General features: G+C 40.9%; 31 non-coding genes across 31 annotated transcripts; all 31 read right to left on the minus strand.

The window, feature by feature from the left end:
* Window position 1: 1 nt before the first annotated feature.
* Window positions 2–72, minus strand: trnaq-cug (transfer RNA glutamine (anticodon CUG)). The gene has a single exon. It is a non-coding gene; the product is annotated as a tRNA-Gln (tRNA).
* A 585-nt stretch (window positions 73–657) lies between these two features.
* On the minus strand, window positions 658–729 carry trnaq-cug (transfer RNA glutamine (anticodon CUG)). Its single transcript has one exon. It is a non-coding gene; the product is annotated as a tRNA-Gln (tRNA).
* A 425-nt stretch (window positions 730–1,154) lies between these two features.
* On the minus strand, window positions 1,155–1,226 carry trnaq-cug (transfer RNA glutamine (anticodon CUG)). Its single transcript has one exon. It is a non-coding gene; the product is annotated as a tRNA-Gln (tRNA).
* Window positions 1,227–1,322: 96 nt separating this feature from the next.
* On the minus strand, window positions 1,323–1,394 carry trnaq-cug (transfer RNA glutamine (anticodon CUG)). The gene has a single exon. It is a non-coding gene; the product is annotated as a tRNA-Gln (tRNA).
* A 449-nt stretch (window positions 1,395–1,843) lies between these two features.
* On the minus strand, window positions 1,844–1,914 carry trnaq-cug (transfer RNA glutamine (anticodon CUG)). Its single transcript has one exon. It is a non-coding gene; the product is annotated as a tRNA-Gln (tRNA).
* Window positions 1,915–2,667: 753 nt separating this feature from the next.
* trnaq-cug (transfer RNA glutamine (anticodon CUG)) lies at window positions 2,668–2,739 on the minus strand. The gene has a single exon. It is a non-coding gene; the product is annotated as a tRNA-Gln (tRNA).
* A 441-nt stretch (window positions 2,740–3,180) lies between these two features.
* trnaq-cug (transfer RNA glutamine (anticodon CUG)) lies at window positions 3,181–3,252 on the minus strand. The gene has a single exon. It is a non-coding gene; the product is annotated as a tRNA-Gln (tRNA).
* A 417-nt stretch (window positions 3,253–3,669) lies between these two features.
* trnaq-cug (transfer RNA glutamine (anticodon CUG)) lies at window positions 3,670–3,741 on the minus strand. Its single transcript has one exon. It is a non-coding gene; the product is annotated as a tRNA-Gln (tRNA).
* A 264-nt stretch (window positions 3,742–4,005) lies between these two features.
* trnaq-cug (transfer RNA glutamine (anticodon CUG)) lies at window positions 4,006–4,077 on the minus strand. The gene has a single exon. It is a non-coding gene; the product is annotated as a tRNA-Gln (tRNA).
* A 431-nt stretch (window positions 4,078–4,508) lies between these two features.
* trnaq-cug (transfer RNA glutamine (anticodon CUG)) lies at window positions 4,509–4,580 on the minus strand. The gene has a single exon. It is a non-coding gene; the product is annotated as a tRNA-Gln (tRNA).
* Window positions 4,581–4,676: 96 nt separating this feature from the next.
* Window positions 4,677–4,748, minus strand: trnaq-cug (transfer RNA glutamine (anticodon CUG)). Its single transcript has one exon. It is a non-coding gene; the product is annotated as a tRNA-Gln (tRNA).
* Window positions 4,749–5,012: 264 nt separating this feature from the next.
* trnaq-cug (transfer RNA glutamine (anticodon CUG)) lies at window positions 5,013–5,084 on the minus strand. Its single transcript has one exon. It is a non-coding gene; the product is annotated as a tRNA-Gln (tRNA).
* Window positions 5,085–5,533: 449 nt separating this feature from the next.
* trnaq-cug (transfer RNA glutamine (anticodon CUG)) lies at window positions 5,534–5,604 on the minus strand. The gene has a single exon. It is a non-coding gene; the product is annotated as a tRNA-Gln (tRNA).
* Window positions 5,605–6,189: 585 nt separating this feature from the next.
* Window positions 6,190–6,261, minus strand: trnaq-cug (transfer RNA glutamine (anticodon CUG)). The gene has a single exon. It is a non-coding gene; the product is annotated as a tRNA-Gln (tRNA).
* Window positions 6,262–6,685: 424 nt separating this feature from the next.
* Window positions 6,686–6,757, minus strand: trnaq-cug (transfer RNA glutamine (anticodon CUG)). The gene has a single exon. It is a non-coding gene; the product is annotated as a tRNA-Gln (tRNA).
* Window positions 6,758–7,021: 264 nt separating this feature from the next.
* On the minus strand, window positions 7,022–7,093 carry trnaq-cug (transfer RNA glutamine (anticodon CUG)). The gene has a single exon. It is a non-coding gene; the product is annotated as a tRNA-Gln (tRNA).
* Window positions 7,094–7,189: 96 nt separating this feature from the next.
* Window positions 7,190–7,261, minus strand: trnaq-uug (transfer RNA glutamine (anticodon UUG)). Its single transcript has one exon. It is a non-coding gene; the product is annotated as a tRNA-Gln (tRNA).
* A 585-nt stretch (window positions 7,262–7,846) lies between these two features.
* Window positions 7,847–7,918, minus strand: trnaq-cug (transfer RNA glutamine (anticodon CUG)). Its single transcript has one exon. It is a non-coding gene; the product is annotated as a tRNA-Gln (tRNA).
* A 96-nt stretch (window positions 7,919–8,014) lies between these two features.
* Window positions 8,015–8,086, minus strand: trnaq-cug (transfer RNA glutamine (anticodon CUG)). Its single transcript has one exon. It is a non-coding gene; the product is annotated as a tRNA-Gln (tRNA).
* A 264-nt stretch (window positions 8,087–8,350) lies between these two features.
* On the minus strand, window positions 8,351–8,422 carry trnaq-cug (transfer RNA glutamine (anticodon CUG)). The gene has a single exon. It is a non-coding gene; the product is annotated as a tRNA-Gln (tRNA).
* A 96-nt stretch (window positions 8,423–8,518) lies between these two features.
* trnaq-cug (transfer RNA glutamine (anticodon CUG)) lies at window positions 8,519–8,590 on the minus strand. Its single transcript has one exon. It is a non-coding gene; the product is annotated as a tRNA-Gln (tRNA).
* A 265-nt stretch (window positions 8,591–8,855) lies between these two features.
* On the minus strand, window positions 8,856–8,927 carry trnaq-cug (transfer RNA glutamine (anticodon CUG)). The gene has a single exon. It is a non-coding gene; the product is annotated as a tRNA-Gln (tRNA).
* Window positions 8,928–9,023: 96 nt separating this feature from the next.
* On the minus strand, window positions 9,024–9,095 carry trnaq-cug (transfer RNA glutamine (anticodon CUG)). Its single transcript has one exon. It is a non-coding gene; the product is annotated as a tRNA-Gln (tRNA).
* A 449-nt stretch (window positions 9,096–9,544) lies between these two features.
* On the minus strand, window positions 9,545–9,615 carry trnaq-cug (transfer RNA glutamine (anticodon CUG)). Its single transcript has one exon. It is a non-coding gene; the product is annotated as a tRNA-Gln (tRNA).
* Window positions 9,616–10,536: 921 nt separating this feature from the next.
* Window positions 10,537–10,607, minus strand: trnaq-cug (transfer RNA glutamine (anticodon CUG)). The gene has a single exon. It is a non-coding gene; the product is annotated as a tRNA-Gln (tRNA).
* A 264-nt stretch (window positions 10,608–10,871) lies between these two features.
* On the minus strand, window positions 10,872–10,943 carry trnaq-uug (transfer RNA glutamine (anticodon UUG)). Its single transcript has one exon. It is a non-coding gene; the product is annotated as a tRNA-Gln (tRNA).
* An 88-nt stretch (window positions 10,944–11,031) lies between these two features.
* trnaq-cug (transfer RNA glutamine (anticodon CUG)) lies at window positions 11,032–11,103 on the minus strand. Its single transcript has one exon. It is a non-coding gene; the product is annotated as a tRNA-Gln (tRNA).
* A 96-nt stretch (window positions 11,104–11,199) lies between these two features.
* trnaq-uug (transfer RNA glutamine (anticodon UUG)) lies at window positions 11,200–11,271 on the minus strand. The gene has a single exon. It is a non-coding gene; the product is annotated as a tRNA-Gln (tRNA).
* Window positions 11,272–11,720: 449 nt separating this feature from the next.
* trnaq-cug (transfer RNA glutamine (anticodon CUG)) lies at window positions 11,721–11,792 on the minus strand. The gene has a single exon. It is a non-coding gene; the product is annotated as a tRNA-Gln (tRNA).
* A 585-nt stretch (window positions 11,793–12,377) lies between these two features.
* On the minus strand, window positions 12,378–12,449 carry trnaq-cug (transfer RNA glutamine (anticodon CUG)). Its single transcript has one exon. It is a non-coding gene; the product is annotated as a tRNA-Gln (tRNA).
* Window positions 12,450–12,713: 264 nt separating this feature from the next.
* trnaq-cug (transfer RNA glutamine (anticodon CUG)) lies at window positions 12,714–12,785 on the minus strand. The gene has a single exon. It is a non-coding gene; the product is annotated as a tRNA-Gln (tRNA).
* Window positions 12,786–12,967: the final 182 nt, after the last annotated feature.

A 12,967-nucleotide genomic window follows, 5' to 3' on the forward strand; every position in this document is an offset into this window, starting at 1 on the left:
AAGGTCTCACGAGACTTGAACTCTGATCACTGGATTCAGAGTCCAGAGTGCTAACCATTACACCATGAAACCGTGGTATATAGTTTTTGAGGATCATACAGTTTCATAGGGCTGCATAAGTCGCACTGAGAACTAAATTTTCCTGTCCAGTATAATGACAAACATTTAAGGTCCCACCGAGACTTAAATTCGGATCACTGGATTCAGAGTGTTAACCATTACACCATGAAACCCTGAGGATGAGGATCATACAGTATGATTGGGCTGCATATAACATACTGAAAACTACATATTCCTTTCCAGTAAAGTGACAAAGATTTAAGGTTCTACCAAGACTTGAACTCGGATCACTGGATTCAAAGTACAGAGTGCTAACCATTTCATCATGGAACCCTAGTATATACTGTCTGAGGATCATACAGTTTCATAGGGCTGCATACATCACACTGAGAAGTAAATTTTCCTTTCCAGTAAAATGACAAAGATTTAAGGTCCCACCGAGCCTTGAACTCGGATCACTGGAATCAGAGACCAGAGTGCTAACCATTATATTATGGAACCCTGGTATCTACTGTTTGAGGATCAGACAGTTTCATAGGGCTGCATACGTCGCACTGAGAACTAAATTTTCCTTTCCAGTAAAATGACAAGCATTTAAGGTCCCACCGAGACTTGAACTCGGATCACTGGATTCAGAGTCCAGAGTGCTAACCATTACACCATGGAACCGTGGAATGTACTTTATGAGGATCATACAGTATCATAGGGCTGCATATAACATACTGAAAAATACATATTCCTTTCCAGTAAAGTGACAAACATTTAAGGTCTCACCGAGACTTGAACTCGAATCAATGGATTCAGAGTGCTAACCATTACACCATGGAACCCTAGTATATACTGTTTGAGGATCAGACAGTTTCATAGGGCTGCATACGTCGCACTGAGAACTAAATTTACCTTTCCAGTAAAGTGACAAGCTTTTAAGGTCCAACCGAGACTTGAACACAAATCACTGGATCCAGAGTCCAAAGTGCTAACCATTACACCATGGAACCCTAGTATATAATGATTGAGGATCATACAGTTTCATAGGGCTGCATAGGTCGCACTGAGAACTAAATTTTCCTTTCCAGTAAAATAACAATGATTTAAGGTCCCACCGAGACTTGAACTCGGATCACTGGATTCAGAGTCCAGAGTGCTAACCATTACACCATGGAACCCAGGTATGTAATGTTTGAGGATCATACAGTTTCATAGGGCTGCATAGGTCGCATTGAGAACTAAATTTTCCTTTCCAGTAAAATGACAAGCATTTAAGGTCCCACCGAGACTTGAACTCGGATCACTGGATTCAGAGTCCAGAGTGCTAACCATTACACCATGGAACCCTGGTATATACTGTTTGAGGATCATACAGTTTCATAGGGCTGCCTAGGTCGCACTGAGAACTAAATTTTCCTTCCCAGTAAAATGACAAGCATTTAAGGTCCCACCGAGACTTGAACTCGGATCACTGGATTCAGAGTGCTAACCATTACACCATGGAACCCTGGTCTATACTGCTTGAGGATCATACAGTTTCATAGGGCTGCATTACGTCGCACAGAGAACTAAATTTTACAACAATACAATACAACGTACTGAAAACATAAAAATGACTTTCCAGTAAAGTGACAAATGTTTGAGGTCCCACCGAGCCTTGAAGTCGGTTCACTAGATCCAGAGTGCTAACCATTACACCATGGAACCCTGAGGATGAGGATCATACAGTATCATTGGGCTGCATATAACATACTGAAAACTACATATTCCTTTCCAGGAAAGTGACAAACATTTAAGGTCTCACGAGACTTGAACTCTGATCACTGGATTCAGAGTCCAGAGTGCTAACCATTACACCATGAAACCGTGGTATATAGTTTTTGAGGATCATACAGTTTCATAGGGCTGCATAAGTCGCACTGAGAACTAAATTTTCCTGTCCAGTATAATGACAAACATTTAAGGTCCCACCGAGACTTAAATTCGGATCACTGGATTCAGAGTGTTAACCATTACACCATGAAACCCTGAGGATGAGGATCATACAGTATGATTGGGCTGCATATAACATACTGAAAACTACATATTCCTTTCCAGTAAAGTGACAAAGATTTAAGGTTCTACCAAGACTTGAACTCGGATCACTGGATTCAAAGTACAGAGTGCTAACCATTTCATCATGGAACCCTAGTATATACTGTCTGAGGATCATACAGTTTCATAGGGCTGCATACATCACACTGAGAAGTAAATTTTCCTTTCCAGTAAAATGACAAAGATTTAAGGTCCCACCGAGCCTTGAACTCGGATCACTGGAATCAGAGACCAGAGTGCTAACCATTATATTATGGAACCCTGGTATCTACTGTTTGAGGATCAGACAGTTTCATAGGGCTGCATACGTCGCACTGAGAACTAAATTTTCCTTTCCAGTAAAATGACAAGCATTTAAGGTCTCACCGAGACTTGAACTCGAATCACTGAATCCAGAGTCCAAAGAGCTAACCATTACACCATGGAACCCTAGTATATACTGATTGAGGATCATACAGTTTCATAGGGCTGCATAGGTCGCACTGAGAACTAAATTTTCCTTTCCAGTAAAGTAACAATGACTTAAGGTCCCACCGAGACTTGAACTCGGATCACTGGATTCAGAGTCCAGAGTGCTAACCATTACACCATGAAACCCGGGTATATACTTTTTGAGGATCATACAGTTTCATAGGGCTGCATAGGTCGCATTGAGAACTAAATTTTCCTTTCCAGGAAAATGACAAGCATTTAAGGTCGCACCGAGACTTGAACTTGGATCACTGGATTCAGAGTGCTAACCATTACACCATGGAACCCTGATATATACTGCTTGAGGATCATACAGTTTCATAGGGCTGCATTACGTCGCACAGAGAAATAAATTTTACAACAATACAATACAACGTACTGAAAACATAAAAATGACTTCCCAGTAAAGTGACAAATGTTTCAGGTCCCACCAAGCCTTGAAGTCGGTTCACTAGATCCAGAGTGCTAACCATTACACCATGAGGATGAGGATTATACAGTATCATTGGGGTGCATATAACATACTGAAAACCACATATTCCTTTCCAGGAAAGTGACAAACATTGAAGGTCTCACCGAGACTTGAACTCTGATCACTGGATTCAGAGTCCAGAGTGCTAACCATTACACCATGAAACTCTTGTAAATAGTTTTTGAGGATCATACAGTTTCATAGGGCTGCATAAGTCGCACTGAGAACTAAATTTTCCTTTCCAGTATAATGACAAACATTTAAGGTCCCACCGAGACTTAAAGTCGGATCACTGGATTCAGAGTGTTAACCATTACACCATGAAACCCTGAGGATGAGGATCATACAGTATGATTGGGCTGCATATAACATACTGAAAACTACATATTCCTTTCCAGTAAAGTGACAAAGATTTAAGGTTCTACCAAGACTTGAACTCGGATCACTGGATTCAAAGTACCGAGTGCTAACCATTTCATCATGGAACCCTAGTATATACTGTCTGAGGATCATACAGTTTCATAGGGCTGCATACATCACACTGAGAAGTAAATTTTCCTTTCCAGTAAAATGACAAAGATTTAACGTCCCACCGAGCCTTGAACTCGGATCACTGGATTCAGAGTCCAGAGTGCTAACCATTACACCATGGAACCGTGGCATGTACTTTATGAGGATCTTACAGTATCATAGGGCTGCATATAACATACTGAAAAATACATATTCCTTTCCAGTAAAGTGACAAACATTTAAGGTCTCACCGAGACTTGAACTCGAATCACTGAATCCAGAGTCCAAAGTGCTAACCATTACACCATGGAACCCTAGTATATACTGTTTGAGGATCATACAGTTTCATAGGGCTGCATAGGTCGCACTGAGAACAAAATTTTCCTTTCCAGTAAAATAACAATGATTTAAGGTCCCACCGAGACTTGAACTCGGATCACTGGATTCAGAGTCCAGAGTGCTAACCATTACACCATGGAACCCAGGTATGTAATGTTTGAGGATCATACAGTTTCATAGGGCTGCATAGGTCGCATTGAGAACTAAATTTTCCTTTCCAGTAAAATGACAAGCATTTAAGGTCCCACCGAGACTTGAACTCGATCACTGGATTCAGAGTCCAGAGTCCTAACCATTACACCATGGAACCGTGGCATGTACTTTATGAGGATCATACAGTATCATAGGGCTGCATATAACATACTGAAACATACATATTCCTTTCCAGTAAAGTGACAAATATTTAAGGTCTCACCGAGACTTGAACTCGAATCACTGAATCCAGAGTCCAAAGTGCTAACCATTACACCATGGAACCCTAGTATATATTGTTTGAGGATCATACAGTTTCATAGGGCTGCATAGGTCGCACTGAGAACTAAATTTTCCTTTCCAGTAAAATAACAATGATTTAAGGTCCCACCGAGACTTGAACTCGGATCACTGGATTCAGAGTCCAGAGTGCTAACCATTACACCATGGAACCCAGGTATGTAATGTTTGAGGATCATACAGTTTCATAGGGCTGCATAGGTCGCATTGAGAACTAAATTTTCCTTTCCAGTAAAATGACAAGCATTTAAGGTCCCACCGAGACTTGAACTCGGATCACTGGATTCAGAGTCCAGAGTGCTAACCATTACACCATGGAACCGTGGCATGTACTTTATGAGGATCATACAGTATCATAGGGCTGCATATAACATACTGAAAAATACATATTCCTTTCCAGTAAAGTGACAAACATTTAAGGTCTCACCGAGACTTGAACTCGAATCACTGAATCCAGAGTCCAAAGTGCTAACCATTACACCATGGAACCCTAGTATATACTGTTTGAGGATCGTACAGTTTCATAGGGCTGCATAGGTCGCACTGAGAACTAAATTTTCCTTTCCAGTAAAATAACAATGATTTAAGGTCCCACCGAGACTTGAACTCGGATCACTGGATTCAGAGTCCAGAGTGCTAACCATTACACCATGGAACCCAGGTATGTAATGTTTGAGGATCATACAGTTTCATAGGGCTGCCTAGGTCGCACTGAGAACTAAATTTTCCTTCCCAGTAAAATGACAAGCATTTAAGGTCCCACCGAGACTTGAACTCGGATCACTGGATTCAGAGTGCTAACCATTACACCATGGAACCCTGGTATATACTGCTTGAGGATCATACAGTTTCATAGGGCTGCATTACGTCGCACAGAGAACTAAATTTTACAACAATACAATACAACGTACTGAAAACATAAAAATGACTTTCCAGTAAAGTGACAAATGTTTGAGGTCCCACCGAGCCTTGAAGTCGGTTCACTAGATCCAGAGTGCTAACCATTACACCATGGAACCCTGAGGATGAGGATCATACAGTATCATTGGGCTGCATATAACATACTGAAAACTACATATTCCTTTCTAGGAAAGTGACAAACATTTAAGGTCTCACGAGACTTGAACTCTGATCACTGGATTCAGAGTCCAGAGTGCTAACCATTACACCATGAAACCGTGGTATATAGTTTTTGAGGATCATACAGTTTCATAGGGCTGCATAAGTCGCACTGAGAACTAAATTTTCCTTTCCAGTATAATGACAAACATTTAAGGTCCCACCGAGACTTAAAGTCGGATCACTGGATTCAGAGTGTTAACCATTACACCATGAAACCCTGAGGATGAGGATCATACAGTATGATTGGGCTGCATATAACATACTGAAAACTACATATTCCTTTCCAGTAAAGTGACAAAGATTTAAGGTTCTACCAAGACTTGAACTCGGATCACTGGATTCAAAGTACAGAGTGCTAACCATTTCATCATGGAACCCTAGTATATACTGTCTGAGGATCATACAGTTTCATAGGGCTGCATACATCACACTGAGAAGTAAATTTTCCTTTCCAGTAAAATGACAAAGATTTAAGGTCCCACCGAGCCTTGAACTCGGATCACTGGAATCAGAGACCAGAGTGCTAACCATTATATTATGGAACCCTGGTATCTACTGTTTGAGGATCAGACAGTTTCATAGGGCTGCATACGTCGCACTGAGAACTAAATTTTCCTTTCCAGTAAAATGACAAGCATTTAAGGTCCCACCGACACTTGAACTCGGATCACTGGATTCAGAGTCCAGAGTGCTAACCATTACACCATGAAACCGTGGAATGTACTTTATGAGGATCATACAGTATCATAGGGCTGCATATAACATACTGAAAAATACATATTCCTTTCCAGTAAAGTGACAAACATTTAAGGTCTCACCGAGACTTGAACTCGAATCAATGGATTCAGAGTGCTAACCATTACACCATGGAACCCTAGTATATACTGTTTGAGGATCATACAGTTTCATAGGGCTGCATAGGTCGCACTGAGAACTAAATTTTCCTTTCCAGTAAAATAACAATGATTTAAGGTCCCAAGAGACTTGAACTCGGATCACTGGATTCAGAGTCCAGAGTGCTAACCATTACACCATGGAACCCAGGTATGTAATGTTTGAGGATCATACAGTTTCATAGGGCTGCATAGGTCGCATTGAGAACTAAATTTTCCTTTCCAGTAAAATGACAAGCATTTAAGGTCCCACCGAGACTTGAACTCAGATCACTGGATTCAGAGTCCAGAGTGCTAACCATTACACCATGGAACCGTGGCATGTACTTTATGAGGATCATACAGTATCATAGGGCTGCATATAACATACTGAAAAATACATATTCCTTTCCAGTAAAGTGACAAACATTTAAGGTCTCACCGAGACTTGAACTCGAATCACTGAATCCAGAGTCCAAAGTGCTAACCATTACACCATGGAACCCTAGTATATACTGATTGAGGATCATACAGTTTCATAGGGCTGCATAGGTCGCACTGAGAACTAAATTTTCCTTTCCAGTAAAATAACAATGACTTAAGGTCCCACCGAGACTTGAACTCAGATCACTGGATTCAGAGTCCAGAGTGCTAACCATTACACCATGAAACCCGGGTATATACTGTTTGAGGATCATACAGTTTCATAGGGCTTCATACGTCGCACTGAGAACTAAATTTTCCTTTCCAGTAAAATAAAAAACACTTAAGGTCCCACCGAGACTTGAACTCGGATCACTGGATTCAAAGTCGAGAGTGCTAACCATTACACCATGGAACCCAGGTATGTAATGTTTGAGGATCATACAGTTTCATAGGGCTGCATAGGTCGCACTGAGAACTAAATTTTCCTTTCCAGGAAAATGACAAGCATTTAAGGTCGCACCGAGACTTAAAGTCGGATCACTGGATTCAGAGTGTTAACCATTACACCATGAAACCCTGAGGTTGAGGATCATACAGTATGATTGGGCTGCATATAACATACTGAAAACTACATATTCCTTTCCAGTAAAGTGACAAAGATTTAAGGTTCTACCAAGACTTGAACTCGGATCACTGGATTCAAAGTACCGAGTGCTAACCATTTCATCATGGAACCCTAGTATATACTGTCTGAGGATCATACAGTTTCATAGGGCTGCATACATCACACTGAGAAGTAAATTTTCCTTTCCAGTAAAGTGACAAACATTTAAGGTCTCACCGAGACTTGAACTCGAATCACTGAATCCAGAGTCCAAAGTGCTAACCATTACACCATGGAACCCTAGTATATACTGTTTGAGGATCATACAGTTTCATAGGGCTGCATAGGTCGCACTGAGAACTAAATTTTCCTTTCCAGTAAAATAACAATGATTTAAGGTCCCACCGAGACTTGAACTCGGATCACTGGATTCAGAGTCCAGAGTGCTAACCATTACACCATGGAACCCAGGTATGTAATGTTTGAGGATCATACAGTTTCATAGGGCTGCATAGGTCGCATTGAGAACTAAATTTTCCTTTCCAGTAAAATGAGAAGCATTTAAGGTCCCACCGAGAATTGAACTCGGATCACTGGATTCAGAGTCCAGAGTGCTAACCATTACACCATGGAACCGTGGCATGTACTTTATGAGGATCATACAGTATCATAGGGCTGCATATAACATACTGAAAAATACATATTCCTTTCCAGTAAAGTGACAAACATTTAAGGTCTCACCGAGACTTGAACTCGAATCACTGAATCCAGAGTCCAAAGTGCTAACCATTACACCATGGAACCCTAGTATATACTGTTTGAGGATCATACAGTTTCATAGGGCTGCATAGGTCGCACTGAGAACTAAATTTTCCTTTCCAGTAAAATAACAATGATTTAAGGTCCCACCGAGACTTGAACTCGGATCACTGGATTCAGAGTCCAGAGTGCTAACCATTACACCATGGAACCCAGGTATGTAATGTTTGAGGATCATACAGTTTCATAGGGCTGCATAGGTCGCATTGAGAACTAAATTTTCCTTTCCAGTAAAATGACAAGCATTTAAGGTCCCACCGAGACTTGAACTCGGATCACTGGATTCAGAGTCCAGAGTGCTAACCATTACACCATGGAACCGTGGCATGTACTTTATGAGGATCATACAGTATCATAGGGCTGCATATAACATACTGAAAAATACATATTCCTTTCCAGTAAAGTGACAAACATTTAAGGTCTCACCGAGACTTGAACTCGAATCACTGAATCCAGAGTCCAAAGTGCTAACCATTACACCATGGAACCCTAGTATATACTGTTCGAGGATCATACAGTTTCATAGGGCTGCATAGGTCGCACTGAGAACTAAATTTTCCTTTTTTAGTGAAATAACAATGATTTAAGGTCCCACCGAGACTTGAACTCGGATCACTGGATTCAGAGTCCAGAGTGCTAACCATTACACCATGGAACCCAGGTATGTAATGTTTGAGGATCATACAGTTTCATAGGGCTGCATAGGTCGCATTGAGAACTAAATTTTCCTTTCCAGTAAAATGACAAGCATTTAAGGTCCCACCGAGACTTGAACTGGGATCACTGGATTCAGAGTCCAGAGTGCTAACCATTACACCATGGAACCCTGGTATATACTGTTTGAGGATCATACAGTTTCATAGGGCTGCCTAGGTCGCACTGAGAACTAAATTTTCCTTCCCAGTACAATGACAAGCATTTAAGGTCCCACCGAGACTTGAACACGGATCACTGGATTCAGAGTGCTAACCATTACACCATGGAACCCTGGTATATACTGCTTGAGGATCATACAGTTTCATAGGGCTGCATTACGTCGCACAGAGAACTAAATTTTACAACAATACAATACAACGTACTGAAAACATAAAAATGACTTTCCAGTAAAGTGACAAAAGTTTGAGGTCCCACCGAGCCTTGAAGTAGGTTCACTAGATCCAGAGTGCTAACCATTACACCATGGAACCCTGAGGATGAGGATCATACAGTATCATTGGGCTGCATATAACATACTGAAAACTACATATTCCTTTCCAGGAAAGTGACAAACATTTAAGGTCTCACGAGACTTGAACTCTGATCACTGGATTCAGAGTCCAGAGTGCTAACCATTACACCATGAAACCGTGGTGTATAGTTTTTGAGGATCATACAGTTTCATAGGGCTGCATAAGTCGCACTGAGAACTAAATTTTCCTTTCCAGTATAATGACAAACATTTAAGGTCCCACCGAGACTTAAAGTCGGATCACTGGATTCAGAGTGTTAACCATTACACCATGAAACCCTGAGGATGAGGATCATACAGTATGATTGGGCTGCATATAACATACTGAAAACTACATATTCCTTTCCAGTAAAGTGACAAAGATTTAAGGTTCTACCAAGACTTGAACTCGGATCACTGGATTCAAAGTACAGAGTGCTAACCATTTCATCATGGAACCCTAGTATATACTGTCTGAGGATCATACAGTTTCATAGGGCTGCATACATCACACTGAGAAGTAAATTTTCCTTTCCAGTAAAATGACAAAGATTTAAGGTCCCACCGAGCCTTGAACTCGGATCACTGGAATCAGAGACCAGAGTGCTAACCATTACATTATGGAACCCTGTTATTTACTGTTTGAGGATCAGACAGTTTCATAGGGCTGCATACGTCGCACTGAGAACTAAATTTTCCTTTCCAGTAAAATGACAAGCATTTAAGGTCCCACCGAGACTTGAACTCGGATCACTGGAATCAGAGACCAGAGTGCTAACCATTATATTATGGAACCGTGGAATGTACTTTATGAGGATCATACAGTATCATAGGGCTGCATATAACATACTGAAGAATACATATTCCTTTCCAGTAAAGTGACAAACATTTAAGGTCTCACCGAGACTTGAACTCGAATCAATGGATCCAGAGTCCAAAGTGCTAACCATTACACCATGGAACCCTAGTATATACTGTTTGAGGATCATACAGTTTCATAGGGCTGCATAGGTCGCACTGAGAACTAAATTTTCCTTTCCAGTAAAATAACAATGATTTAAGGTCCCACGAGACTTGAACTCGGATCACTGGATTCAGAGTCCAGAGTGCTAACCATTACACCATGGAACCCAGGTATGTAATGTTTGAGGATCATACAGTTTCATAGGGCTGCATAGGTCGCATTGAGAACTAAATTTTCCTTTCCAGTAAAATGACAAACATTTAAGGTCTCACCGAGACTTGAACTCGAATCACTGAATCCAGAGTCCAAAGTGCTAACCATTACACCATGGAACCCTAGTATATACTTTTTGAGGATCATACAGTTTCATAGGGCTGCATACGTCGCACTGAGAACTAAATTTTCCTTTCCAGTAAAATAAAAAACACTTAAGGTCCCACCGAGACTTGAACTCGGATGACTGGATTCAAAGTCCAGAGTGCTAACCATTACACCATGGAACCCTGAGGATGAGGATCATACAGTATCATTGGGCTGCATATAACATACTGAAAACTACATATTCCTTTCCAGGAAAGTGACAAACATTTAAGGTCTCACCGAGACCTGAACTCTGATCACTGGATTCAGAGTCCAGAGTGCTAACCATTACACCATGAAACCCTGGTATATAGTTTTTGAGGATCATACAGTTTCATAGGGCTTCATAAGTCGCACTGAGAACTAAATTTTCCTTTCCAGTAAAATAAAAAACACTTAAGGTCCCACCGAGACTTGAACTCGGATCACTGGATTCAAAGTCCAGAGTGCTAACCATTACACCATGGAACCCAGGTATGTAATGTTTGAGGATCATACAGTTTCATAGGGCTGCATAGGTCGCACTGAGAACTAAATTTTCCTTTCCAGTAAAATGACAAGCATTTAAGGTCCCACCGAGACTTGAACTTGGATCACTGGATTCAGAGTGCTAACCATTACACCATGGAACCCTGGTATATACTGCTTGAGGATCATACAGTTTCATAGGGCTGCATTACGTCGCACAGAGAACTAAATTTTACAACAATACAATACAACGTACAGAAAACATAAAAATGACTTTCCAGTAAAGTGACAAATGTTTGAGGTCCCACCGAGCCTTGAAGTCGGTTCACTAGATCCAGAGCGCTAACCATTACACCATGGAACCCTGAGGATGAGGATCATACAGTATCATTGGGCTGCATATAACATACTGAAAACTACATATTCCTTTCCAGGAAAGTGACAAACATTTAAGGTCTCACCGAGACTTGAACTCTGATCACTGGATTCAGAGTCCAGAGTGCTAACCATTACACCATGAAACCCTGGTATTTAGTTTTTGACGATCATACAGTTTCATAGGGCTTCATAAGTCGCACTGAGAACTAAATTTTCCTTTCCAGTATAATGACAAACATTTAAGGTCCCACCGAGACTTAAAGTCGGATCACTGGATTCAGAGTGTTAACCATTACACCATGAAACCCTGAGGATGAGGATCATACAGTATGATTGGGCTGCATATAACATACTGAAAACTACATATTCCTTTCCAGTAAAGTGACAAAGATTTAAGGTTCTACCAAGACTTGAACTCGGATCACTGGATTCAAAGTACAGAGTGCTAACCATTTCATCATGGAACCCTAGTATATACTGTCTGAGGATCATACAGTTTCATAGGGCTGCATACATCACACTGAGAAGTAAATTTTCCTTTCCAGTAAAATGACAAAGATTTATGGTCCCACCGAGCCTTGAACTCAGATCACTGGAATCAGAGACCAGAGTGCTAACCATTACATTATGAAACCCTTGTATCTACTGTTTGAGGATCAGACAGTTTCATAGGGCTGCATACGTCGCACTGAGAACTAAATTTTCCTTTCCAGTAAAATGACAAGCATTTAAGGTCCCACCGAGACTTGAACTCGGATCACTGGATTCAGAGTCCAGAGTGCTAACCATTACACCATGGAACCGTGGAATGTACTTTATGAGGATCATACAGTATCATAGGGCTGCATATAACATACTGAAAAATACATATTCCTTTCCAGTAAAGTGACAAACATTTAAGGTCTCACCGAGACTTGAACTCGAATCAAAGATTCCAGAGTCCAAAGTGCTAACCATTACACCATGGAACCCTAGTATATACTGTTTGAGGATCATACAGTTTCATAGGGCTGCATAGGTCGCACTGAGAACTAAATTTTCCTTTCCAGTAAAATAACAATGCTTTAAGGTCCCACCGAGACTTGAACTCGGATCACTGGATTCAGAGTCCAGAGTGCTAACCATTACACCATGGAACCCTGGTATATACTGTTTGAGGATCATACAGTTTCATAGGGCTGCCTAGGTCGCACTGAGAACTAAATTTTCCTTCCCAGTAAAATGACAAGCATTTAAGGTCCCACCGAGACTTGAACTCGGATCACTGGATTCAGAGTGCTAACCATTACACCATGGAACCCTGGTATATACTGCTTGAGGA

The sequence above is a fragment of the Vanacampus margaritifer genome, chromosome 6, assembly GCF_051991255.1.
Source record: "Vanacampus margaritifer isolate UIUO_Vmar chromosome 6, RoL_Vmar_1.0, whole genome shotgun sequence".
Taxonomy (NCBI): Eukaryota; Metazoa; Chordata; class Actinopteri; order Syngnathiformes; family Syngnathidae; genus Vanacampus; species Vanacampus margaritifer.